The sequence below is a fragment of the Macrobrachium rosenbergii genome, chromosome 41 (assembly GCF_040412425.1).
Source record: "Macrobrachium rosenbergii isolate ZJJX-2024 chromosome 41, ASM4041242v1, whole genome shotgun sequence".
Classification (NCBI taxonomy): Eukaryota; Metazoa; Arthropoda; class Malacostraca; order Decapoda; family Palaemonidae; genus Macrobrachium; species Macrobrachium rosenbergii.
In genome coordinates, this window is record NC_089781.1 from 2,502,831 (window position 1) to 2,528,270 (window position 25,440).

The window sequence follows — 25,440 nt, forward strand, 5'->3', positions numbered from 1 at the left end:
GACGCAGTGACATACGTAAATGGATTTTTGTCACCGATAAGGAACATCGGCATTCACTTCTGCTTGTCGAAAATAAGTTGGTAAGACTTGTACGTAATATGCCTAGCAATGTTCAGTTTTTGTTAGAAGATAGAATTTGTAGCATAGGTTAATGAGTGCAAAGGGTGTCTTCGTAATCTGTCGAAGATCCGAAATACTTTAGGAAGTTTAATGTAAAGAAGGCTGGCGTACATCGACACCACCTGGGCGATGTTTGGTTAGGATGTAACATGTAGGCACCCGCACATATTTTTATCATGATGGAAGTTTTCATTTTTTGCTCCCGTGTCGTGAATGTATTCGCCATTGCTTTTGGCTCGTTTTTTCTCCCCCACCCCCTTCCGAAAACGCGCGCGCACACTGGATTTCCTCTGTTGTCTACCACTACAGACAGACATTGATGTGTTAAACCTCGGAGTTTTTTTTTTTTATCTCAAGATGTCAAATCAACAAACCCCACAAGATGAGCTCTAGGGGAAACAATCAGCTATTTTTTCTTTTGAAATTGTTGTACTTAAAGTCCTCTCGTTATGAAAATTTTATGCAAGCAAATGTGTGAGTGGGTTTATCGAAAAATATTCAAGGGCTATCCACTAAAAAACTGGTAAAATTGTGGATAATTCTATCCAGTATTCCTAGCTGATTGTAGGATGCAAAGGAACAGATGTTGGCAGTTGGCGTTTACTTTAAATGTGTTCCAGACCAGACAACTGCTCATTACTGAATGAATGGATAGGTTTCAATGGTGAGGCCTAGGCTTAGAAAATCATCCTGTTTTAAATTATAATGGGTACAGTAGAATGTAATAACGGCAAGAACGGTATTATAGAAGCTTCACAGTCTTAAGATAAAAAATGAAAGAAAAGTATGGATTAATGCGTTTATGTTCATTGGCTCATTAATTAATGACCTGAGCGTAGTTGGAGTTAATAACCATTAACATGTGTCAGTTTTCTCTCATTCTCATATCAAAAGTGTGGCATTGTGCAATGTGGCTTCCACTCCTGATGTGGGTTATATTGTAAATGGCGTCCTTTTGTGTGCCAAATTTGATGTTTTTTTAACGTAAAGTTGTTTACTTGCCTTTGCCGTTTAGTTAGACGCGCTTTGTCATTTCTATTAGTGGACTTTTTTATGATGAAATGAATATTCAAGTCTGTCGTAATCTGGAAAGTTGAGGGATTTTCTTAAAAAGAATACAAGAAAAATTCAGGCCAGTGAATTAATTTCTCAGTTTTCCTGCTGAAGTAACGATGACTGGGATCTCTTGAAGACGTTCTAATCACGCTCTCCCCCAAAAAGCAGTTGCTCTCTTTATCGCTATCGTACGTTTTCCACCCACGGTTCCTGCCTCAATAGTATTCCAGTTTTGCATTCAGGCGGTTATATTTTCTCATGAAAATCACTCGTTGCAAGGATTAAATATATTTTCGGATTCATGGTAGTTAACAAACCTTTTAATTCAAGGAGAGCCAGTTGACTTTTTAGTAAAAGATACAGTATGACTGAATTTCTTGAACTGGGTACAGAATTAAGGCCAAAAGCCAAGCACTGGGACCTGTGAAGTCATTCAGTGCTGAAACGGAAATTGGTAGTAAAAGGTTTGAAAGGTGTTAACAGGAGGAAAACCTTTCAGTTGCACTATGAATCAATTGTCAGGAGAGGCTGGAAAGTAAGATGGAAGAAAGAGAACATGAAAGTAGGTACAGTAAAAGGAACGAAAGGGGTTGCAGATATGGGCCGAAGACATGCCGCAAAGAACCTTCAGTAAAGCTTACAGTGCACCACATGAGGTGCACTGACGCACTGCCTCCCTACGGGGCTAAATTTCTTGCCGGAGGTCTAGAGAGTCTTGGAGTGAATGGTTCTTTGTTAGAGGTAGGAAAAGGAAGTCTTAGAGAGTAGTTCTTGAAACCTCGGCTACCTTTGAAGTTGGCTTCCTCCCATGTAACGAACTCGAAGATTAAATCTGTAAACGAGAGATATGCCTTATTGTTTAGCTAGCATTGCATGATGAACCATTTAGCTTTGTTCAGTAGTGAAGAAATTTCTGAAGGGCCCATGAGAGCGCTTTCAATGTCTTATCGGGATCCTGAAGTGCAGCATGAGACACTTAGTTTCCCCTGTAGTACGCCAGCTAGGACTACTTTCTTTGCAAACCCCGCCCCCCAACCAAGACTTGACTTCATTGTGATTTTGATTCACAGTGCAACTGCGAGGTTTTCCTCCTGTTAAACCTTTCAAACCTTTTACTGCCAATTTCCTTTTCAGCGCTGATGACTCCATAGGTCCCAGTGCTTTGCCTTTAGCCTAAATTCTATATTCAATTCAACTTAAGCTGTCAAACTGCTTAAAATTTCGTGAAAGCAATCTCTCTCTCTCTCTCTCTCTCTCTCTCTCTCTCTCTCTCTCTCTCTCTCTCTCTCTCTCTCTCTCTCTCTCTCTCTCTCCTGTTGGACCTGCTTAACTTACAGAATTAGTTTTCTCATCCTAGTTGCTTATTCCTACGGGAACTCTCGAGTTAGGATAGCGGTCGTATTGGTGTGCTTCTTCCAGCTGAATGTGAATGACAATAAAGTAAATAATATAAATACATGATCTCTGCACAAGTAACTTGTTATACATATAAGCTGTTTGAATCCAGTGCACTTGTAACTCCTTGCTGAGAATTTAACACTGAGAATTTAACACTAAGACTAGAATTTGTTAAATTTTCCGATTACATTTTTCATGATATTCATTGCCCAGAAAGCTGATCAAGAAAAATCAACAATTGAGGTTCTGTGTTCTGGACTTTCAACACAAAAGGTACTTGCAGTTCACCATTAATAGGATGATATATTTAATGATTTGTAAGGTGGCGCAGAGAGTAAACGGGGAGCAGCTTTTTACTGTCCTATACAACAGAAAACCTCAGACATTAATTGTGAGACTCCTCCTTTAACTCCAGAAGATATTTTCGCCGAAATATTTCTGTGTAAAATTTTAACTTTAGAACTATAGTAATGATAAAACAAATATAGTCTTTGTACGTTAGTTATTACTTAGTTTCAAGAAATATAAAGACCTAACTTTGCAGTGGTGTAGAATTCGGAAACTTGAGATATCGAACTGAACGATAGAAATCGGCTTTGCCCACCTGAAGCTGTTTCACATAAATCTCATGAAAGCAGTAAAGTGATTCTATCTCTCTCTCTCTCTCTCTCTCTCTCTCTCTCTCTCTCTCTCTCTCTCTCTCTCTCTCTCTTATGAGAGTGAGTGCATACACATGTATACAAAATGCATATACAGTGTGTGCAACTCGTTCTTGCGTACATTGTCACAAACGGTTCAAGTTGTAGCCGACTAGGAACTGGTCATGAAATGCATAGTTTTAAGAGGTGAAATTTAAAATTTTTGTTTTTAATCATGGTTTGCAATTTTATTTCATCTTTTGAAGATGAAAATGTTGTATGTGGCTTTTGTTAGGGTCGGTGAGTGTTATTTTAAGGCTACACTACTGGCAGGAAATGAACAGGGTATAGCTTGGAAGAATTTCGTACAGTATACAAAGGAAATTTTTTGTATCGGGTATTCATCTTTTTTTTTTTAAGTCCATTTTTCTTGGGAGATAACCCCAGGTGGTGGCTGGCAAAAACCAGAGATCTCTTCGTACTAATTACCCAATATTCCCAGCTACCCAGGACTACTCATAACTCAATTGTTTTTTATAATGTACATAAGAATTCCGTTCAACCACTGCATCCTATACTCTGTTGAATTGTTTGCAGCGCTTGAAAGAAGAACGAACAAATAATTAGAGTTTGAATGAGGAAAGGAACGACAATGAGGACTTTCCTCACCGAGGTAGCGGACTTTTCTTCTCCAGAACCTACTGGTCTGCCCTATCCTAATAATCTCCATTGCCTGATCTGCTCCTGTTGCACTGTCCTGCGCTTTCCCTGCTGAAGTTTCATTTTCCGCGTAAATGGCCTGTACCACGCTCACCGATTAAATTTTCGATGCCTTTGTCTACACTTCATTACAGTTTTTCCCTTTGTCAGTCAGTGTGATAAAACTCTTCGGTAGGATTTTGATATTCATCAGCTGCTGCTCTTAGCTTACCGATTAGTGACTACTTTCGTGACCAGTCCGTTTTCTGTAACACCTTTCAGCTTCAGAGAATTGGCCGCTTTATTCTCATTACGGCAATTTTGCCGATTACTTCTTGGTCTTCCTTATCCACTCTTGGCTCACTTCGAAGAGTTAACTCAGGAGTCAATGAAGGTGAAAATATTGGTCATATCGAAGTGTGACGTGGTACTTTCTGCTGCAAAGTGGCTACTCACAAGATCTAGATCTCATTCCTCATTCAGCTCGTATGCGTTTGTCCATTGTGCCAGAAAGAAATTTATTGACCCTTACAATAGAAGCTTCAAGGATGTTTTTTTTTTGATCATTAAAGCATTAATTACACCGTTCACGACCACTTTATATTTATGTACATTTTCTCACACAGATACCTTAGCATGTTTGCAAAGAAACCATGGTGCAATATTACTCATTCTGAATGGAGTAATTCTACACTTGTCTAGATTGAGCCTGATAAGTCTCCTCCTTCTCAGCATAATCCTGGTGTAGGTTGCTGTTTTATTTATTAATTTTTTTTGTGTGAAACTGTACATGCGTCACACCTAAAGGGTTACTGAGTGGGACAAGTACTGTCAGAGGAAAATGAAGGCAGAATCCCACTAAAAATTAGGGTTTTATATCGTTTATTTCGTACAATAGACTGAAGCGTACATACTGCACTTTAATAAAATAGGATATCTAGCGTAAAACCAATATGTATAATTAGAGAAGGATGAATATACAGAGTAAAGATTCTTCTCATGAAAATAATCAAAAAGAAGGAATGAAACTGAAACCTCGATAACAATGCAGTTATGGACCTAGACAAAAGAAAATTAAGAGCCAGATGAAAACAGTAACCGAAGTGACAGCAGCAAGTAAATTGTGGGAATGAGAAACTACCCCAATGAGTAAAGAGGCAGAATATGAGACAAGTGCCAACGAACAAGGAACTTAAACAAAAATGTATACTGGAGGAAAAAGTGAAAATTAGGGGAACAATGAAAGTTATTAGTCCTGGTGGTTGGTAAAGAAGTTAGCAATGAAATTCAAGTCGGTAAACAATGACGAAAAACTAGAGATCAAAGAACGAAGATCATAAGAAATAAGTGGAGAAGGGTAGGGAGAGGCAAATGGCAAGCAAGCATAAGTGATTACGCAAGTGTCAAACTAACACTTTCCGTAAGTCTAAGAGGACCATAAATAGACAATTGTTCGAATGAAATGGAAGACGCTGATGACGACCAAACTTTTAGATTTGGAACTACAATAACGACTGAAAACTGATAAGGGCTACGGCCCCCACCTTTTTTTTAAGCATATTCTTTACTTTAATCGTAGTGAGCTCTAAATGTTAATGGTTTGTGCAGTGCGAACAACTGAGGGTGATTAAATTTCTTGTTGAGTCGTAAGTTAGATATCATAGTTACTCGAGAACATGTCTAGAATATTGTTAAGGTGCCAAAGTAAATGTATTTTTTCAGCGTCTTTCCAACTTCTGCTTTTGAAAGAAGGAACTGCAACACTGTCAAATAAAATGTTGAGTGAAGGTTCATTTAAGGAAATGTATGTGAGAGTGCATTATTAATGTAATGCAATTTTGTGGATGGTAATTTCTAGTTAATGTATATGAATCATATCAGAGAATGAAAAAGATCGGTTAGTGACGTTTAGAAATAGTGATGCATTAACTGCAAAAAAAGGGGGCCAACCGTTCTCGATCAGACAGACTTTTATGCTGAAGGCTTTTAACATATTGCAAACAACCTTGTTTCACTAGTCTGCTGTAATCAGTCATAAAAACTAATTTGTTGAATAACCGATTTAAAATAGGTGAAGGATGTTGGAAGCTAGTCAAAATTTGTCGCGTACTACGGTAACATAACTTCATTGGTAGGGAAGCAAATTAAAAGAAAGCACAGTTTTAGAATGGTGAAAGCCAAGAAAGCACTTGGAGATCAAATACGGTGCACTTTACCTGTAGGTCCTTTTTAAATTAGAGAATAAGTTGCCTTCATCCTATTTCCGGTGCTTGTGGAAGAAACGCATGTCTTGAGAGAATGAGAATCGAAGAGGCGGAGATTTGTGATGGGATTCACGTAAAAGGAGATTTGACGAGTAAATGAAAGGCTAAGATCTGTCTCTGCTTGCTGGTTAAAAATTGTCAGACCGCATAGTACAGAAAAGAACTGGGATGATTTAAATAGATACGAAAGCGATACAAGTAGTTTCCATTGCTTGTGTATGGAATAATTACTTGAAAAACAAAGATTATAGACTGTAGGAAGCAATGTGAATTTCTATATCAGTTAGGAAATTTCATCAGAGAAAAATAAAAACAAAATGTTAGCTGGGAAGTTGAGGAGTTGTGGTTGGGAGGTTATTTACGTTATGAAAACTGGTGAATATCCAAGAATTGGTGGATTACCCGTTGAATTTTATATAGTTGTGGGGTGCTGTCCAACGCTTGTAGAATCTTAAAACAACTGTCGTGCGTATCCATAGTATCCTATCAGTATTTTCTTGGTGATAGGTCCGAAAAGCAGGGATACCCCATGTGTATGATCTTCTGTAATAGCAAAGGAAAAATTATAGGGATGTTTAACGTAAGTTTAATAAGCTTTAATTAGAATTGTCGAGTAGATTAAGAATGGCATCTGTAAGTTTTACAGATAATTTGGCAACTACAGTAATGCCAGGTGAATATTTAAAAACAACTTTGATTGTGAATATGAAACAGAGTCAGAACTTTGGAAATGAGATGTATTGTGACGGTTGGTATTATGGAAAGAGTTGTATGGCTAGTCAGCGGTGTGAGGAATGTGTAAAGTTGATTGAATTTACTTTGTGTGATATATGACAATGACTGTGAGAAAGACGAGGGGTTTGAACATGGTACCTTGTCCCCCTTCCCTCAATCTTCTTAGCTTTCATTTTTTTATTCTAGTTCAAAAGTAGGCGAGGTAGGGCGGTTATAGTATATCACAAGCAGTGGGTCCTGATCACAAGCACCAACGTACTAATGTTGCGAGGTTTTGTCACTGACAGGAAGCCTGGTTCAGATTAATCTCAGAAGAGTAGTTCTCTCTTCCTTTGACCTGCAGTGTTTTTGTTCTAATACGCAGTCGTTTTCTTCATATTGTTATGCTGCTGCCAAAAGGCATTTTTACAATATTACTTTGCAGTACTTTTGCATAGGATTTCTGCCTTGCGAACTGGCGCACTTCTATATTAAGACCTGAATGGTACTTATTCCAGAAATCCGTCAGTAGAATTGTAATATTTCTTTATTGTTGATTATAAAGAAGATAAATGTTAATGAGTGGTAAGTTTTGGCTCCTTCTGCAATGTAAATGATTTTCTCTTATTTTTCAAGAAAATATGATTACAAATTATGTAACATTATTTAGATACATTTTGGCAAAGTATAGACAAATTATGATTATAATTCAGTTACAAAAGTCAAACATTCATTTTTTAAACCCAGACTCGTCTTTCAAAATTAACATTGTGTCCAGATACCTAATTGTTACATATCCTTACACATAATATAATGAGCAACAAACTTTAATTACAATAAATGTACAATATCGGTACATATCAAAGTCTAATATCCGTACTGTTTGTTCACAAATTTAAACTCTGCTAACTTAAGTATCAACACCAGTACCTTCACCCGAGTGTTTGAATTCGTGTAATAAAATAAAACGCATTCAAAACACACTTCATCTTCAAATTTATTTACTTCAGAAATTTTACATGATATACTATTTGAACTCACTTTAGATGAAACTTATTCAAACACACTTCAGCTTCCAAATTATTTACTTCAGAATCCACAAATAATATACCTTAGTGGGAGAAAGTTTTTCAACCTTTCCTTATATTTTGACAATAGACGTCTCCGAATCACCCATTTTTATTTCTACTTCTCATTAACAATACCTGGATAGGAATTTCACTGTTTCGTACTTACCAAATTGTAAGTAATCAAATATTAAGAGTAACACAATTTTTAGCCTTTTTAGTATTGCAGTGAAAGTCGAGCATTATCTTTTCTTATCAATTCAACACAATTCATATCAAGTGTGCTCAAGTGTGAGTCCAAAGGTTGAGCATAACTGCAGACATAAAAGACATGAAGTAAATGTTCAGTACAGTCACAGCGTGGACATTCAACGTTATCCCTTAATTTTAGTGTGAATAATTTAGGTTTAGTTGTTAATAATCCTTGCAGGTATCTGTAGAGGAATCTTTCCCAAAACTAAAAAGAAATGGTATGTTAACACTTCCCAAATTTCATTTCTATCATGTAAAGGATATTCCATTTCTACTGCAGATGTTTTTGGCATCAAAATTTCATAAATTTTCTTTTGATGTTATGAATGGAAACCTTGCCTCTTTCGTGTGATGGGCCATCTCGCTCTTTTGTTCACTATCAATTAAATAACTCACTTATACTAAAATAATATCGAGTTATGCCAGTATATTGTGTATATGAGGTTAAAGCTGTTTTGCAAAGGAATGTTCAAGACTTGAAGACATTTGTTACTCCAATACCTCCTACCATTCTCTCCAGACGTGTCGTTCTCCTTATTGGGTGATACATTCCATTCCGAATATAATGAAAAACAATTGCATCAATTTTGGTATCATTTTGCAGTGGGGGAATTATGCTAGTTATGTACCAGATTTATTTTTTGAAACTAGGTTATCAATAATTATAGCTTTTTTGGAATAAAGATAAACTCTTAGCATTGAACAAACCGATTGCTGATCTTTCTCCAATAAGTTTTCCCAATTCTTTTCACAGGAACGTTGGAAATTATTAAAGTGACAAATTCCTTGTACTTTTAAGAAAGGGACCGTTTGTATCCGTGTCACTGGCCAGTTGTTCCTGTGTGACCACGAGTTCAAACCCATAATTGCAGTCTTTCTTATGTTTAATAAAACACCAGAAGTATACTTAAATTTTTGTATAATTTTAAGACATTACTGCAATCTCAAATACATGTGAATCATCTGCGTGACCTATTATTTTCAAATATAGTTTATTTGGCAAATTCCCTCCTTTTATTTGCACATCATTTTGGAATACTCTTTATAAGAGGTTCCTGAGAAATACAGAACAAATCTTTGCCAAAGGAAAACCTTGCCTTACTGATCTACTTATACTAAAGTCTGCAGTAAGATAACCATTAATATAATAACTGCCTTATAATCCTTAAAGATGGCAGGATTAATTGTATAAACTCAAAGGGAAACGCAAACGTTTCCGTTACGCTTAATATAAATTTTACATTGACACTATCAAAAGGCTTTGCAAAATCCAGACTTCTTAATGCAGAATCTGCACCTTTGTCATTAGCATAATAAAACACATCTCTCATTGTATTACATACTATAATTGATTTTTCATTGCACACACAGTAATTATAAGTTTAAATCACTTTATCTAATACTAGTTGAATCCTATTTTATATGATTTTGGCTAAAATTTTATATTCCACATTCAGCAGTGTAATAGGTCTCCTGTTTTCGCCATCAATTTTATTCTTAAATTTTGTGAACCTGACACATCTTCATTGTGCATCATATATTGTATGACTTTAATTACCTCATTCTTTATTACATTCCAAAAGGTTTTATAAAATTCATCAGGTAAACCATCTTTTCCCGGGGACTTATTGTTTTTCATAGAAAGACTGCTTTTCTTACCACCTGCTCTTCCAAATTTTCCGATAATAATTTACTTTTATTTTCATCGATCACCTCGGGGATGTCTTTCCAGAAATAATTTCTCTTTCGTCTTCCACTGAACTCTAAATTTCTAAAATATTCCGCTACATGTTTTATCTGTTAAGCATGGAGAATCGGTAGTATCTCGGGCTTAATTCTTGCCTTGTTTAACACTTCTTGTTGTGGTTTACGTTTTCTTTCCTTAATAGAAAGGCGATGCTTTTTCACCTAGTACTAGTTCCCGAAGTCTGGCCCGAATTTTTACAACTAAAATTTCATCCTTCAGAACCTCTATTTTTGCCTCTAACAGTTGTAATTTGTCTTATTCACTAACATTTCCATCATGCCCATGGTACAATTGCCTTTGTGTTCTTGAAGGAGATTTAGAAGACCATAGCACTCGCTACTACGTTTGGATAACCTCTTGAACCAATCTTTACCGTTCTGCTTTACACGTTCTAGCCAAATCAAAATTCTATCATGATTCCCCATCTCTAATTTCAAATTTTGCCAGAATTCATTAAAAACTTCTTTTACACCTTGCGAGTTTAGCACTCTTTGTGTTTAACTAACAATAATCACTTCCGAAGGAGAAATTTCAACACTATTTCCACACGAACCATGGAATGGCCGGAGTATGAAATGGGAATCATATTTACAGAACATGTCTTGTTAAATAGTTTAACAGGGTCCATAGCCATCTCCTATAAAGGTGTATTCTGGAACTCCTCTGTTTTTTCTTAACTACTGTTCCTTTCAGTGGTTATACAATTGAAGTCTCCACCCAAAATTAAGACATCTATTCTGTGCTTCAGGTAATATATTCCCTCGTTTGTAGAAAAGGGTTTTCTTCCTCTTGTGCCACTTGCACCAATGGGGTATAAACATTTACTACGGGAAAAATTATATCATATTGCTCACCCGCACACTAATTATTCGACCCACTGGATCAACTTCACTACTGATTATTTTGATATTCTTATATATTATATATGAAATTAACATCATAGTGCCTCCTTTCAACTGTAACCATGGATTAAACACAATATTATAATGTAGCAAAAAGCTTTGTATAACATTTCCAGATTTCACATTATGTTCTTGTAGTAACATCACATCAATCTTATGGTATGTCATGAGTGACAATAATTTTAACTGTTTACTTCTTCTTTTTTTGTCTGTGTTAAATTCCCTCATTTTGTTAAATTCGTTTTACCAGTCTTTTTCAGTTTAAGATTCCAAGTTCATTCAGTAGACATCCCTTCTACCACGTCATCTATACTCTTGCCGCGACGAATAGATCTCTCTGGCGAGGCTTTGAAAGATCTGCCCTGCTGCCAGTTTTACGAAAACAGGCAACTTACACGCGTGTGACAGACCTTTAAATGTCTTCGAGACAAACCCTGAGGCTATACTTATAAGATTTTTGGCGCTTTTGATTTCCAGGTACTTTAATCTCCTTCCTACTCCGCCCTGCTCTCTCTCTCTCTCTCTCTCTCTCTCTCTCTCTCTCTCTCTCTCTCTCTCTCTCTCTCTCTCTCTCTCTCTCTCTCTCTCTTTTTTTTTTTTTTTTTTTTTTTTTTTTTTACATATGATCACCTTATCTGTTTTGTCAGTACTTGTAGATAGATGTACATTTATCATTTTACACAATTAGATACTTAAAAGTATTTAATTAATGCTATAGAAATAGGTGATATATTTCTTGTTCATTTTTCGAATTACGAATTAAAATAAACTTCTTTGTCTCCTATATATTATCTATAAGGAGGAGTGACGAGCATCTTAAGTTTTAAAAGACTATTTTTTTTTTTCAATCAAACTTTTTTTCCACACCACCACTGAGGTAAAAGTCAAGGTGCGTTTTTTTTCCGAGAGGAGAGGTTTCCCCTGTAGGCCTAATCCTCTCTTTTTTATATATAATTTATTCAAAAAGCTCGTCATCAGAGCTATCAGCTATGTTGATGACAAAACTGTCAACCAACTTGTCTACAGCCACATCTTGCCGGACATCCTCTTTTTGAATTTTCTCTACGTGCTCCGCTGCATTCTTCCAGTTTTCCGCCGTGACATTGTTCAATGCTTCTTGCACTAAAATTTTAAGGTCTGCCAGTTTGAACGTATTCTTTTTCGCTATATAAGTTTATGGCATTGTCATGAATGTCACCAACATTCTTACCTTTCCTATTACCTGGCTGCACGTCGCAACAAGATCAGAAGGTGTCTTCGACACCTGGTTCATACACCGAGGCAACAATAGTCATATCATATCGATCATTTTGTGTGTCGCCGTGTCAAATGGTGAAGCAGGAGTTGAGGTAGTAGGTTGAACCGGTTCAGCAGGCTCAACTAAAGCAAGGACGTTCATTGCATTATTTTCTCGTGGTTTGCTCTTAGATGTCATCTAATTCCATATTCCTTTGCTCTGTCATTTCCTGTTGACTCGTTATATTAAAAGTGTCAGTTTCAATATCTTCCAAATTATCCAGGTCGTACTCCAGAGGTGTTGCCGAGTTATGCTTGTTTATCATTTCATGACAGGACACATTTGGATTAGTATGTGTACCTTTCGAACCGCAGTTGCGTTTAGGTTTTCATTGTTAGGAATGACTTTGTCATCGTGGTCAGTCTAATTATTTTGATTATCTTTACCTGCCAAAGGAGTAATAGGATGGGTTTGTGATAATTGTGGGTAATCTGATATGTTACAGATGTTAGTATTGAGATCGTTATTATGATTTCCTTTTACTGAAGTGGAGGGTTTGCAGGCTTTTCTTCTGGAGTAGAAGCCTCTTCAGATCCTGCGGGAAGAGTTTGCAGTCTATGAATAATTATTTAAAGGCTGATTTGGAGTTTTACATTTATAATTTATAATTTGCCGTTTTGACTAATTTTTTTTTTTTAGGCTAATAACCAGTATCAGTGGCTGGAGGGTATTAGGCTAATAACCAGTATCAGTGGCTGGAGGGTATTAGGCTAATAACCAGTATCAGTGGCTGGAGGGTATTAGGCTAATAACCAGTATCAGTGGCTGGAGTGGAGTGGAGGGTTCTTAGCCTGGCAACGGGTACAAATTCAGGTTTGGACAGCCTTAATTCTCAACAAAAAGCACTTGAGATGTGGGTCACATTTATGTAGCATTGTACCTCTGGCCGCATCGTAATACTTTTTGGAGTGGCCGCATAGCACAGTTGCAGGAGACGGCCGTTTGCCATTTCCAAGAAGTTTTCTAAGTGTTTTAACGATACGAAACAGTGATAACTATTTAAATTCCTCCAGTTTAACGCCTGGTTTTGAGTTGCTGAGCATTCACTGTGGTGATTGTTATCATTTAAGAGCTAAATCTTACGAATTACTTCAGCTAGTGGTGAACGATATCTCGATGAAGGCTGTCAGTGGCAGTCAAGAACAACTCGTTATAATGAACTGCTCTTTGCTCAATATTTTATCATTATTGAAACTCCTTTTATCTCTTGCAAAATGAGATTTGCCAAATATTTAAACCTATCCCTCAAATTTATGAAAATTTTTTTTGGAGGGTTTTTTTTGGATGTAAATTATCATAAAATTCCCTGTTTGTCATGGAAGTTTGCTGTTGCTGATAACGAACTCTTAACCAGTATTTCATTATCTTTTCGCTATTCATAATTAATACCTATATGTGTTGTTAGTTATTAACTTCTGCACAAGTTCCAGATATGCTGCACACGAGATCGGAAGGCCGAAATCGCCAAAGGTGGATATTGACAGTTCGAAATCGTCCGGTCTTATCTGTTTTGGGTTCAAGAGATCTTTCCCACAGTGCAGCTGCTACAGGTGGTTCTATTTGATATGATAAACGCCCGAAAAGTCAGTAACTTTTCTTAGCACGTTTTTTTTTTTTATTTATTTTGAATGTGTGTGTTTTTCAAGATTTTATGTAATTGAATAGAACCTTTCTGATATCCATATTTTGATCACTATGTCCATAAAGTAATATCATCTGGCCTTGCACACCTGAAGCAAAATAAATAAGTAGTTATAATACCGTATATTCTTTAAGAGGTGCAAAAGAAACGAGCAGGAAAAATTTACTGCTGCTTTATTGGTGACCCAGGCGGTTTATATAGCGGCAGACTGACGTCACGCCGCGGAATACAATGAGAGCAAGGGTGACCTGAGGTCGATAATAATTAACAATAAATACAGTGAACGAATACACTTTGAATTGTACAAATGGACAGGAATGGAGTTTAATACAATCTGATGCCTGCGAAAGAATACATGATATACAAATTGGAGACAGGTGAATAATTATATACATACTTTAAATGATTGGATCTGCGTGACCCGTCACGCCAGGTGTGACGAATTGTAGAGGCAAAGAAAATGGGACGTCACCATAGAAAACTCGCTCAGCAGAGACCCCCCCAACCTGGGTAACGTCTGATTAGTCGGCGTATCTGCTGGGGCGCTGAAGGGTGCCGCGGCTAAGTGAGGACATCGGGGAAACTCCCTGTGTGTGGGGGCGGTTGGCTGCGGGTGTGAGCGGGTGCTTCCGGGGGCGGCGCGTGCCCGCTTCCTACGGGGGGCCGGCTGCAGCGACGACTGTCCAGGTGGAGGGTGCGGTGTGGTGACATCTGTGTCCTCCTCCAGGAGGGCGGGCTTGATGCGGTCCACCGACACCCAGTCGTTCTTCCCGTGAAGGGTGAGCAGGAACGCCTTGTTGTTCCTCTCCAGCACGCGGAAGGGCCCCCTGTAGGGTCTGGTCAGTGGCGGGCGGACGGCGTCATCCCTGTGACTGTGCAAGCCCACGGTTTCCTTTGCGTCCTAGATTCCTGGCGATCCAAACTATGTTGAATGGCTTGCGACTGCACAAGCCTATGTTGAATGCGGCGCCCACGAATCCTTTGGGCCAAACAGATGTCTCCCAGCAACGACGGCGATTTATAGACATCCTGCTCGATATCTCTCCAAAACCCTGGATCTTCTCACGAAAGCGCAGGCGTAGCAACCTGCAAGCGTATCGTAGACGGCTCCCATATCTAACTTGTAAAGTTGAGGCTCATAGAAGACATTCCGAACAGCTCTGCTGCGAGGAAGTGGTGTCTTACGTAAATCGGTCATATCGACAGTCAACCCAAAAAGTAACTAGTCTATTTTCTATGCCATATTATTACTGAAGTATTAAAACTACTAGGGCAAAAGGCCATATGTTAAAAATGTGAAACAATTACAAGTTGCTAACTGGAACTTCCACAATCAACCCCAGGTACACTAACTTTAAGATACTATTCATAAAAATTCTACCCAGTAAAAAAAAATACCCGAGAAACCTGCCGATATACTGAATTCATTAAAGTCAATCCTAAACATCTGAGAGGTAACATATCTCGTCAAGTCATCAAAGTTTTACCCTGGTTAGCAAATACTGTCGAAACCTGGTCAATTCTTCAGCAAAATAGCAGTTGACATAATGGCAATCGCTCCTATGATCATAACTACACCAACGGCGCAGCCCTCTTAATGCAAAAAGAGAACTGAAAAATCCAAATACCCAAACTTGGAAGCCATATTAAAGTCTTCCTAATCCTATTCCAAACCCCACTGATTCATCTAAACCTGTAACAGATTAGACAAAGTCCGTCCGATATACTAATTACCCAACCAAAAACAAAATCATAAGTAACAAACCCTTATTCTGTAACTCTATATTCAAAGATATTGCGTCGGACGAAAACTTTACATCATAATATTCTTACATAACACACAGGCCTAACCTCACTACGAAATTAGCCGATGTCACAACTCAAAGTCATGTGAAAGCGAACCATTAACTCTAAACAACAAATCCCTAACGCCAAATGCGAACAATGAAGTCCCTGACCGCAGATGCGATCCATCAAAAAAAAAAAAAAAAAAAAAAGTTCATATCTATAAAACTCTACGGTATCCAGCACATAATTTTAACTACTGTAAGTAATGCAACACATACTGTAAGAGCAAAAACTGAACTCGGACAATTAAAGATTTGTATAACTCTAAGGACTAACGTCCTCCTAGTTAAAGGAAAAAACTACCACAAGTTACGCCCATTTAAAACCCATTAAAAAACAGAGAGAAAAAAAGGAAAAAAACGAAATGATCATAACCACATCACAACCCATGAATTAACCCATACGATTCCCATTATCCCGTCGTTTTAATTTTAGATATGTGTCAACCGAGACACACCCGTGCTTTCATCCAGAACAAAAAACCTATTTCCCTTCTTTGTTTCTACAACGCAGAAAGGCCTTTCAAACTTGGGACCCAGCTTATAGTTCAACTGATTCCTGACATTTATCTTCACATCTCCAACAGCCACTTTAACTCTATCTGGCTTTGCGTTGCTCCCATCTACCATGTGTCTCGTTTTCAAGATTCCTAGCAGGGCGCGTTTATCTCTCTTTCGCGGTACCCACAACCGACTTGATCGTATCGTCCCCTGATGGACTGGGCAACAAATCGAACGCACCCCGCGCTGGGTAACCAAACAGCTCCTCATTGGGAGACATTCCAGTGGTATCGCTTGACATAATGTTAACACTGTGTTGGACCTGTGGAAGGTATCGATCCCCATTTGGATCACTACCTCCCACAGTCATCCGAAGAGCTTCAATGACTTTCCTATTTGCTCGTTCACACAGGCCATTCGCTTCCGGTCTGTGCGGGATAATATTAACTTTCTTAATGCCCAATACGTCCGCCAGACATTGCATTGTCCGATTGATAAATTCACGCCCACTATCTGTAATCAGAACCTCTGGTGCCCCGTACCGGCAAATATACCCATTAAAGAATGCGATTGCCACTTCTTCCGCTGTTTTATGCTTCAACGGGAAAATCTCTACGAACCTAGTTAATTAGTCAACAACCACCAACAGGTGCCTGTGGCCATAACTAGATTCACAGAAATTGCTCACCAGGTCTGGTAGGAATCGGGAATGAACCCAATTTACAAGAAACGACCCACGGCTTACATGCATTACAAACTGAACAACTTCTCACAAAGTCTTCTACCGAACTAAGCATATTCTTCCGAAAAAAAATTGTCCCCGTACATTTTGATAAGTTTTCTCAATCCCCAAATGCGGACTGCCAGACGTACTGTGAACAGTATCTAACACCGTAGGTACTAAACCCGTAGGAACGACTATTTGCGTCGTAACCCCCTCATCTTCACTATTTCTCAGTCTGTATTTAATCTTCCTAACTAACAAATTACCCTTTAATTCAAGCCTGCAAAAGGCAGCTTATAACCCATCCTAACTAATTCCCCTCTAAGAAACGTCTTTGCGTCTCTCAGAATTTCATCTTCATCTTGCTTCGCTTCTACTAAACTAATATCCCGATACGTGACATACATGAGTACCTTCCTCGTCAGAAAAACTTCTACTAAGGGCGTCTGCTACGACATTCTGCCTATCCTCTATATACTTAGCTCAGCATCAAAATCTCTGATTGTCAAGTATCACCGGGCTCTTTTTGGAGAAAGATCCGGTTTATTAAAAAGATCCAACTAAGGCTTATGATCCTTCAGAACCTCTGCTTGATTACCCAAAAGCAACATTTTAAAGTGATTTAGAGACGAGACCACGACAAAGGCCTCATTGTCTACTACCGACCATAACCGTTCATTACTACCTCGTGTCTTAAACTTCCTACTGTAAAATGCAGTCGGATGGAGTCTTCCATCGAACTTCTGCATAAGGCATGCCCCTATACCATCATAACTAGCATCTGTTACCAACGTGAAAGGACGTTCCAAATCAGGAAACTTCAATACTGGGGGATTTACAAGGGCATCCTTAATTTTTTGAAAAGCTACTTGCTGTCCATCTCCCCATATAAACTGCACATCATCCCTCGGAACATCTGTCAAAGGGGATGCCAGAACAGAAAAGCCCTTCACAAATCTACGGAAAAATCCGGCCATCCCTAAAAAAGACCGAATCTGTTTCTTAGTCTTGTGAGTGGTAAACTCTACAATTGCCCTAACTTTATCATCATTCACTCTCTTTAGAAATGTCATGACCTAAATATACTATCTGTATATGTATACATAGATTGATATCCAAAGTAAGTATACCTTAGTTAGCCAGACCACTGAGCTGATTAACAGCTCTCCCAGGGCTGGCCCGAAGGATTAGATTTATTTTACGTGGCTAAGAACCAACTGGTTACCTAGCAACGGGACCTACAGCTTATTATGGAATCCGAACCACATTATGAAGAGAAATGAATTTCTATCACCAGAAATAAATTCCTCTAATTCTTCATTGGCCGGTCGGAGAGTCATAGGCTGATAGATAGATATATACTGTAGATAGAGAGATGCTACTATCTCCAATGCCTTTTGATAGTTTATTGAGATTCTGACGACAGCTGCCTCTGCAGATTAGTGAATCGTTGATCTGTTGTCTACAACGTTATATTTTGAATTTCAAGATACGTTTCTGTTTATGGTGATTTTATCGCCTATTCCTCTGATCTTTGGCTCTGATTCTGCCAGTCGTTCCGCAGCCTCCGTTGAGCAGTAAAAGTTATGATAATTTGGGTCTTTTTTCAGGTCTCTCTAATGCTGTACCATCATGTTACGGATTCGCAAGGTGAAAACTACAGCTTTTTCCAAGTTCCTTCTTACCTGCAGAAGAGGAACGCCACTAAGATTGTTTACAGAGGAATTCTGAGGACTGGCGCTGGTATTTATTAGAAAATCAAAAGTTATTGTTGTTCCTTTTCCTAATACATTTATATCTGAAATTAGTGACATAACGTTATGCTTATAATGAATTATGGTTCATAGAAATATTTGTGGACAAAAAGCTTTAAAAATTTTTTAAGTTATATTGTCCTTAAGAAAATCGATCCAATGGCCCATAACTTTCGAGTGAACCGTCTTATGGAACCTCAAAGATGTTTTTGAAAACATTACTTTATTCTTCGGATTTTAATAAATTTGTTGCTTACATATTTATTTATCATAGATATTTATACATCATGAATGTTTAGTTTAACTTGGGTCTTGTTGATATTGGATAGGTTAGACGATTTTTTTTTTACCTATACTGTAGTATGTTAATCAGAATCAAGACATTTGAAAGTAAGTAGGTATAGAGATCCTTGCCTTACTTGAGTAAGTAATTAACTGAGGTTATCTGGTGTTGTGATGCCCTGGGTCATTGACGCCGTTGCAGTATTTGAAGAGGTGTGGCTTATGGTGGGGAGGGGGCTTATGGTGGGGAGGGGCGCTAGTTGTATCATTATAGCAGATTTGTAAAACGCTTGAAACAAATTATGTTAAGGACCGATCACTAATGAAATACGAGGGTCTCTTGTACTAGGTTTACCCTAGTTGCAGAAAAAACTTTAAAGTTTAAAAAACCCTATTGAATTCGTGCCTGTAAGGACAAAAGCTAGTCATTCTTTTCCAGCACATTTGATCTTATGTTTTGCGTATTTTATTTAATTTCAGCCTTCATTTGCAGGTAGAGGTTTCGACTTGGGTATGACAAAATGATGTCAGACTTGTCATAAGCTGCTGCCATTAAATTTAGTCAACATGAAGAAATGTTTTTAATTAAAAAAAAATGAGAGGACTCAAGGCAACAGGACTCTCATAAGGATGAAAAAAAGGACGTAATGTTAGATAGGCTCCTTAAGTACTGAAATTAATGATACAGTGCTTTTGAGACTGAAAACTTTCTATTTTTCTGCGCTAATCAACAAGTTTTGAATGAACCGCAAAAGCCGCAAATTTGATGGTGGGGAAAAATTTGCAGGCGCATTGTTGTAGCTGCATTAATTTTGGAAGACATAATCTGCATTGTTGGTGGTGATGACGCTTTTAAAATTCGCTGCGAATGCTTTCCATTAATATTACACGAGAATTAGAAGCTGGACCAGTTTCGGATGATCAACATGGGACCATTACTAAGTATAAGTTAAGGCTTTGCTTATGCATCCAATCCATCTGTATTCCATATTGTTTTTGAAATCTTTCTTACTTGCTCACTTTCTTAATCAAGGAGACTCCTTTTCATTTGTCCATTGTAGTTTAGTCACCGGCAACTCGGTGTTTTGTTTAGAGAATTCCTTAGTGTGTTTTTTTAAAGGATAATGATATAACTGTTTTGCAGTTAAGGTGTATGAAGCAGTACGCAATTAATTAGTGCTATCAGTGACCTTTGCTAACCTTATTTCCTGCTTTTCGTTAAATTTGGGAGCTCCTGTCTAACTAAGGACAGGGTGAGTGAAGCAAAATTCCTTACGGCTATAATAATATCAATGCGAAATTGATGTACAACAAGTGTGGTTGTGCATTGAAACACTCCCCTGTGAATGTTCTTCTAAGATTTCTAAAAAGTAACCCCTTTTATTTTTATGTATTTTAGACCGACAATCGTGCAAAAATATTTCCAAAGCTATCTTCATATTCGTGGGGTGATGGAAGAAGAGTCGATTGAAGACCTGATACTGAAAACCCTTTAACGAAGCCTATTATGCAGTTAACAACACATGTGTTTAATTGACTTCGTAAGTATGAAGAAGTTTCTTAATGACAGTGGGTGATGATGTGATGATTTACTCTACTTAATAAAAGCTGTATCTCAACCGAAATACTTTTTTAAAGTTAAAGCATGCATCTGCATTTAGAGATTTACTTCAAAGCATAAAATTGACGAATTTATTAATCATGATTGTGAACCAATTATCACACTGTGCTGTATCAAATTCGAAGTATTATGGCAAGTGTAGAAAATGTCTCCTTCGAGACGAGTAATGTAGAAGTACCTTCATTACTTATTGAATATTATGTGTTTATGTGAGGCATTGTACATAAACATAACAGGGTATTGAATAATCTGAGGACTAATGATGATCAGTAAAAGAACTTCTTCCTGCCTACACCAACTCAGAATAGTCTCTAGTAGCCTATTCATTACATATCTTTAACTGTTGACACGCTTGACAACACAGAACACCGTACACTTCTTACCATTTTTGATCAGTCTTTTCTTTTTGTAGAATAGACTAGCCTGGTAGGTATCTCTTCTAGGAGAATGCCACTCTGAAATAAACCACTGATCTTCAATCTTGGACAGTGCCATAGTCTTTGTACCGGGGTCCTCCACTGTCTTGGATATTCCCTTGCTTGGAGGTACATTTAGGCACACTTTTCTTTCAGTGCCCTCCTCCTCTTGTTTTTCAAATGGTGTGCAGGGCAGGCTTAGTAAAAGGGCCGAAAATGCCTGGTGGTTTAGCAACAGGTTGCCTTGCCCTTAAATTTTCCTTTTCTCTATCTTTACGGATGAATTCATTTTCAAACCGCCATTAACGTCCATCCTTCAATGTCTGGTAAATCTGAAGATATGTTTGTCCTCGCTGGATGTGCCTTCTCCTCCCAGTTGACCAGTTTCATTCCAGCAATAATTTTGTCTTTATGGGCATTCACTTCTCAGTATTGATTTTACATGTATAAGTTGTTTCTGGTATTGTTATTAAATTTTCAAAACTTCCTTTATGCTTGTTTTATACGTTGTTGCCTCTGTCTGGCAATACTGAACTTACTCCTGGTTCACAGGACCAATCGCAGTAATATTGGATTTTGTATAGCAATGCTCGTGGATTATATAAGAATAAAAATCACTTGGATGTTGCTGCTGTAAGTTCTGATAAACTCTTTTGTTCTGAAATTTTTGTGTCTGATTTGATTTGCGACATATTTCAGAACGGTTGATTCTAGGGTTTAAGAAGCCATTCCAAGGGACTGTGGAATGGCTCTGCATATTAGGGAGGGTTGCTTCACAGCTCGTAGACCACTGTATGAGTGTGGATGTCATGAAACACAAATGGTTAAAACCTGTGGAAGACAAATGAAACTTTGTTTTTGCTAGCTATGGGAGCCCAGATTTAGATGACTCTATATATGGCTGTTTTCTTACCAAAATGGCAGCAGTTCAGGAAGTTGACTCCATGGCTTTTTTCATTTTTGTTGGTGATTACAATGCTTCTCACACCAAATGGCTGATCTCAGGGTTTTTGCTAGCTATGGGAGCCCAGATTTAGATGACTCTGTATATGGCTGTTTTCTTACCAAAATGGCAGCAGTTCAGGACGTTGACTCCATGGCTTGTTTTTTGTTGGTGACTACAACGCTTCTCACACCAAATGGCTGATCTCAGGTACTTCTTCAGCTAATCATGGGGTTCCTGCTCTAGATTTATCCTCTGTTTGTGGTTGTGAACAGTTAATAAATGAACTCGCCCTTCAGTCTGACAACCATCTTGACCTTGTATTCACAGATATAACAGGGATTGTACCCGTGGATAGGTTTGCTGGTGGGTTCATCTAATCACTGTTTGATTAAGGTTAATGTGGAGATGCATCAGGTTGTTCCTGATATTAGTTTTTCTAGAAAGGTATATTTTAAATCCCAGGCCTGCTGTATATTGCCCTAAATAAACAGAAGGCAGAACTTTTGGCTCTAGTTTTTTGTGAGCAGAGTGGCGGGGTCTGTGATGTTGCCCCAGTCATGCTTTCCAGAGCCTAAGTTGTGTTCAATAGACTTTAGGTCCAGAGAATTCAAAGCTTGGTTTCTGGGATGTTAGTTATGGTGGCATAGACCCTAACAGCATCTTTCCCACTTTTTTTTTTTTTTTCAAAAGACTGCTGGTATTATTGTTCCTAAGATTACAGATTACTATTATTTTCAGGTTAGTTGGACTTCCGAGTTTTCCTGCTGTTTGGAGAAAGGCCAACATAGCTACTTTACCTGAAGAACTAAGACTGTCCTCATGCCCCTCCGAATATGGTAAGATTTTAATTACCCCTGCTTTTATCTAAGGCTTTTGAAAAGCTGCTCCTAAAAATCTTTATAGGTTTACTGAGGATAATAACCTGCTACCAGTGTTACAGTTTTGGTTTCATAAAGGCCTTGCTACTTGTGATACACTCATTGACAAATCTACCATCTGCAGAGTGCTCTTGACGAGGGTGCAGAGACAAGCATAGTTGGTGTAGATTTCAGTGCAGCCTTTAACCACGTAAATCATGAAGCGCTACAAGATAAGATTGTTGGTAATATGTGGAGCTTTTATTATTATTTCAAATTAATTTCTAATAGGCTGAACCCAGTCGGTTGGTGTTGAATGGCCAGTATAGTAGCTTTAGTAATATTATTTCAGGTGTTCAAGGTAGTGTTCTTGGACCTTTGCTCTGTGTTATCTATACTAGTGACATGTGGCAAGGTCTGTTTTTCATTCTCTGTGCCTTAGGTCTGTGGCTGTAGAATCCTTGAATAGAGATCTGGCACATTATCTTGAGTGGATTAGGCTTTCTAGATGAAGTTTAACCCTCCTTAAACTCGAATTACATTAAGTCGATCTAGGACATTCTGCCATTGAACCCTTATTTACATTAAATGGTACATTTTAATGCTGGTGAAAGTTTAAGGTGTAACTTTTGATCAGAAGATTACTTCTGAGAGGCATATATAATATTGCTTCCTGTTCTCGAAAAGTTGGTGGTATTTAGCAGAAATTTTTAAGAATGTTTTGAGATGCAGTTACTGTATCAAGTGTTCCAATTCTTTTTCTTCTTCTCTGTTTGGTGTTTATCAGTGTGGTTCTCTTGTATGTATGTACTCTCCTCTCAAAGTCTTGGAGAGAGGTATGTCATCGGCATAGACATAAAGTGAGTTTTTGTTTGTTACATAAATTGTACTACGACGATAAACATCCTTTACTAACCTGACTGTTTTTGCTTGCAACAGTATGCAGGCTGCTGCTATGAACAGTGAGAGGTTTTCTAACATCAGGTTTAATACCATTCAGTAAGTGTGGAATAGTTTTCCTAGTGCACCAGTAGAATCCCCTTATCTCCAAATATTAAAGTGAGGAACTAACACGTTCGTACTCTCTCTAGGCATCACCTGAATTTCAGGTATTTTAGCTTAATTTTCTATTCCATCAAATTCATTTATCACCTTTTCTTTTATAACTTCTCTTTTTGCAGGGTGATTTCCCTTTGGAACCCTCTTAAGTTTTATTGTCTGTTGACTCTGTCCATAAAGGTTTATGGTGAAGATTTAGAAAGAAACAAAGAAAGTGATATGGAAACTTTATTCTCAAATAATTTTGAATTCAACATTGTACTCCATTGTGAGAAAATATATAAAAGACCTTATTAACACGCAATTTTTTTCTAACTTGTAAATCGGGCAAAAATTTTTATAGAAACTCTATACAGTAACATTGTTTTAATGAAAAAAAACTGACAAATGTTTGTGACCAAGATAATGCAAATCCCCTAAAGAAGTTAATGACTTTAAGGCCATGCATCTTTTTGGACAACTACGTATATTCTTTAATTTAATTCTGTTGAATTTACTTTTGGTCAAGGACTTCTTAGATCTGGTGAAGCATGGGAAAGGAAGCTGCCCAAGCACTGGCACAGGAGAGAATGCTGTCCAATCACCGGCCGTCCAACCTCTGGCACGGGAGAGGATGCCGTCCAAGCGCCGGCCCGAGGGAGAGAAAGCTGTCCAAGAGGCAGCATGAGAGAGGATAATGTCAAATAGGCAGACATTTGGAACTTGATGCAGTTGTAGACCCTTGATGAGAGAGGAAGCTGTTCACAGTCAAAGTAGTGTCACAAGAAGACCCAGCAAGAGAGTACTGTGGAAGAGGCGAACTTTGTTGGAAAACTGGCTGCAATAGAAGAGCCATGACTAGAGTCAAAAAGCTGAACACTTCAAAAGGTTCTGCACAAGGAACTGACATGAGAAAGGATGCTGTCGAAGAGCTGAACTATTTCAGACTTCTGCACAAGCCACCAGCACAAGAGAGGATGTCATAATATGTAGTCGAAGTGTCATGAGAAAGGAAGCCCTCAAAGAGATGCATGCTGCTGAAGTAGCGATATCTAAGAGAGGATGCATGCAAAGACCCTGCACTTAAGGATAATGTCAGACAGACATTGTTGAAAAACTGAATACAGTCAAAAAGCCATTATGAGAGACAATGCCTCTAAGCACCAAACTTTAGGAAAGGACTGACATATAAGAAAGGATGCCATGGATGCAGTTGAAGAACTGTCAGGAAGCTGTCAAAGAGGGTCAAGCTGTAAAAGTTGTGGCACAAGAGGATACTGTAGAAGAGGCAAACTCTGTGGGGAAACTGGATGCAGTCAAATAGCCAGCATGAGAGGGGAAGTTGTCATAGAGGTGTAACCTTTCAAAGTTGCATCAAAAGAGAGAGAGGATGCCTGCAAACACCCAGTATGAGAAGAAAATGTAAAACAGGCAGACATGTTCAAAAACTGGATGCTGTCGAAGAATTAGTTGAAGAGGCCTTCAAAGACCCAGTGACAGAGGACAATGACGAAAAGGCAGATGCTGTTGGAATATAGGATGCCGTTGAAGAGCCAGCATGACAGAGGCTGCTGATACCAAGCTGAATACTTTTGAAGGGAGGATGCTGTCAAAAAGTTGGCACAAGAGTGAGGATGCTATTGGAGAGCCGGCACAGG

General features: G+C 38.2%; 1 long non-coding RNA gene across 3 annotated transcripts; it reads left to right on the forward strand.

Moving 5' to 3' along the window:
• Positions 1 to 25,440, forward strand: LOC136826579 (uncharacterized). Of its 3 annotated transcripts, none has more exons than XR_010849655.1 (7): positions 1 to 80; positions 13,579 to 13,737; positions 18,479 to 18,611; positions 19,398 to 20,157; positions 20,304 to 20,445; positions 22,626 to 22,723; positions 24,312 to 25,440. It is a non-coding gene; the product is annotated as an uncharacterized lncRNA (long non-coding RNA). The 3 variants fall into 3 exon arrangements; XR_010849653.1 differs by lacking the exon at positions 24,312 to 25,440 and adding an exon at positions 22,890 to 23,001; XR_010849654.1 differs by lacking the exon at positions 24,312 to 25,440 and adding an exon at positions 22,890 to 23,001 and having other exon boundaries at positions 19,398 to 19,846.